This window comes from Alligator sinensis, unplaced genomic scaffold (genome assembly GCF_000455745.1).
Source record: "Alligator sinensis unplaced genomic scaffold, ASM45574v1 scaffold166_1, whole genome shotgun sequence".
Lineage (NCBI taxonomy): Eukaryota > Metazoa > Chordata > Crocodylia > Alligatoridae > Alligator > Alligator sinensis.
Genome location: NW_005842098.1, coordinates 2,186,807 through 2,190,212, shown reverse-complemented (window position 1 = coordinate 2,190,212; position 3,406 = coordinate 2,186,807). Strand labels below are relative to the sequence as shown.

The 3,406-nt window shown below is 47.4% G+C and overlaps 1 protein-coding gene across 1 annotated transcript in view; it reads right to left on the bottom strand.

Annotated features, from left to right (window-relative positions):
* NUP205 (nucleoporin 205) overlaps positions 1 to 3,406 on the bottom strand; it is a 99,267-nt gene that overhangs the window by 95,628 nt on the left and 233 nt on the right.

The following is a 3,406-nucleotide window of genomic DNA, read 5'->3' as shown; positions in this document are numbered from 1 at the left end:
GCCACGTGTGAATAATTTAGCACTGGCCAATAGCGGGGCACAAATTTGCATCCGAATAGCGGGAACTCTTTGCACCATGCATTTCTGTGCTGCAAAGAAGAAACGCATCCTGCAAAGGAAACTGCAAATTGGTGGGAACTCTCCTGCACGCAGGTTCTTAATTGCAGCAGAACACTCTGCCGTGCAAAGGAGCTCTCACGTGGCCAGGAAATTCCATAGTGCCGAGGCACAAAAAATCACTGGGTTGTGACAGAACCAACTTCCAAGGGAAGTGGTGATGGCTCCTACCCTGGGGGTCTTTAAGAGAAGGCTTGATGTCTACCTGGCTGGGGTCATTTAAGCCCGGTTTTCTCTCCTGCCCAGGGCAGGGAGTCAGACTTGATGATCTACAAGGTTCCTTCCGACCCTACTTCTACGAATCTATGAATTGGTTCCGGAAAAAAAAAAAAAAAAAAATCGAGCACTAAACAAAACAGCGTTAAGTGAAGCCAATTTTCCCATTGGAATGAACGTAAATAGAGATCATTTGTTCCCAAAGATCCCAATTCAACTGCAGGACAAAAATAAGCCCTGAACCAACTCTGAAACACTGACATGGTCACCCAGGTCTTCTTGTTAGACTTCCAAATGACTGGCAGACTGCTTTTAAGATACCATTTGAGAGCCCTGGAGTTTTCTGAGTGGTATACAAGCAATGGTTTCAATTTAAAATCCCCTGTAGCATTACCATCAAGCAATAAAGTCGATCCTTGGACACCCTGAAACCTGGAATCAACTTCTCCTCTCTGGAAATGTAGGTCCTAGAAGGCATCCTCTCCCAGAAGAGGCCTGTCTCATCAGAATTGAAGACTTGTTGAGGTATATAAACCCCCTCCTCAATAATTTCCACAAGCTTATTTCTACAGCTGGAAGCTGCTTGGGTGTCAGCACTAACAGCCTCCACCTGAATAGAACCATTATGCAAGTTGCTGCGCCTCTTAAATCTTTCGAACCACCCCTTACTTGCATAAAAAGGCTCAGAAGCAGACCCCTTGGGCAAATTTTTCTGTAAATTATCATGCAGACTCTTAGCCTTCTTCTGAGTAAGCAGCATACTCAAGGGCATATGGCGTTGAGTCGTATCCTCAATCCACACACTTAACAGCTTCTCCATTTCTAACATAATTGGAGCCCTACGCATACTGGGTTTCAAAGCATTCAAAGGAGTTACAAATCTATCACATTCTTTTATTTTGTCTTAAATTTTCAACAGCTGACCCAGACAAATTCAACGCTCTGCAGACCTCATTCTGGCATTCCCCTGCTTCAATTTGCTTCAGGACATCCAATTTAAGCTCCAGCATTATGCATTTGCAGTTTTTTCTCAGCACTTGCATTCTCAGAGTCAGTTGCACGTCTCTGACTCATGGCACAACTCAAAAAACAAAGCAAGACGGTGACACAAGCATAAAAGAGCAAGAAAGAGCACAGAGCACAAAAGTTTTTGACAAAGCAAGATGGCAACGAGGCTGTGCACCGCCGACGCTCCCTGCCTGATACATGAGTATTACAGCAAAACCCATGAACGTTAAGTGAAACCGGGCATCAAAGTGAAATGAGCGCTATAGCGAAATAGCACTAAGCAAAACAGCGTTAAAGAGAGGTTGCCTGTATACTTTAACTTTAATTACTAATACACACTCACTGCACAACAGCCCCACATTTTCCATCATGATTTTCTTTTTAATTATGTGGCTGAAGAACCTTTTCCTATTGGTTGGAATTTCCTTTACAAGCTCTAACTCAGTAACTCAGTGTGACTTCTAGAACTTCTCACTTCATTGCTATATCTCCTAACCTCTAAGACTAACATCACTTAAGTAGCAAAACCAGGTACAAAGAACATTCATGCAGCATTTCCAGTCTTCCATACTACCCCATACAGTTTACATACTCTATGTATGTATGTATGTACACTGTTCTATAGAATAGAGACCTGACATAAAGGAGACTAAACAATTCTCATTCTCTCAACAGAACTCAATTGAGACAAATTTCTGACATCTGATGTTCTCTCACTTATGTATAAACCAGGAGTGGCAGTCACAGAGGGGATGAATTACTACATATTAGCAACAAACAAATTTAAAGCTTCAGGCAAGAGCTGCTGCATCCAGTTCTGTGGTCTGTGTCAAGGCAATTTTAACTTCTTAGCAACCAAGGCCTGCACAAACAGGGGCCACATACTGAGGGAGCTGCATGCTCACCCCACACCATGTGAGTAGGCAGCTCTTTTCACCACCACTTTACTGCACATGTGGGCTGCCTCTCCCCACTGATCCACGTGCTCATCTATTTGGCCATGGGCTCCCTTGGCACTTCAGCCTGCATTGCACTTAGCCATGCTGTTCTTTTCCCATCTCTGAGGCAGGGGCAGGAGGTAGAAGCCAAAGAAGGGAGAGGGAGCCTGAAGACCCTGGCTCTTGCTGCTGCTGCCCAAAGTCCAGGGTAGTAGTGGCCAAGGGGAGTCCATGGGCAGCAGATTAACTTCTTGTAGACTGCACACGGCCCATGAGCCACCAGTTGGATAACCCTCCTCTGTGCTGCTCAAGACTACATTGGGGTTATCAAGCATACCCCCAGGGGTACTTGAAGAGGGGCCAGGAGGTATGCATGGGTGAGCAGAAGTGGAGCACCGCCACACACCACCCCGCACCACCGCCTCCCAGGAGCAGGGCCAGGGGTGGGGGTAGTGGCTTCCCTCTGCAGGCCTCACAGGCACTGCCCAGACAGAGCGATAGATGCAGTGGGGAGGAACTCACACATGGCAGCTGCCACCACCATCCACCACCCAGTGCTCACGCTGTGTGTAGCCCCCCCATATCCAGCCACCACCAGCCAGAAGTGTACCTAGAAGGAGTATACTCCTTAAAGAAGGTTGAAAACCTCTGGACTAGATCACATGTGCCCATGCCATGGCTTGCAAGCCACAAAGGATTCCTGGAGAATTTAATGTGAATCCTCAAGAAAAAGAAGCAGCTAAATAAAAACCTCTTCTTTTCCTTCTGTGTCTGTTTATTACATCCTACATGTGATTTGCTTCAAAAAGAAAGATAACGATACATTATTATAGAGCTGGGCTCTGGCAAGCCAGTCATCAACTCCAGACAGTCAGCATAAAAAACGTTGATGTATGTGCCTGCAGCGCTCGGCTACGGCTAGAAAGGCTGGGAAGTTTGGTCCTGCCTGGACTGGATAACAGCATCGCCCGACAGCTTCACGGAGCCAACACCACGCACCCGGCACTTGGCTATCTGAACGTTTGGTCACGCCGCCTCCAGGCCCCGTTCTCCTGTCGCCGCCGCCAGGAGCCTACGCGGCCCCGCTCCGCGCGTACGAGGCGGGGGGGGGGGGGGGGGGGGGCGCC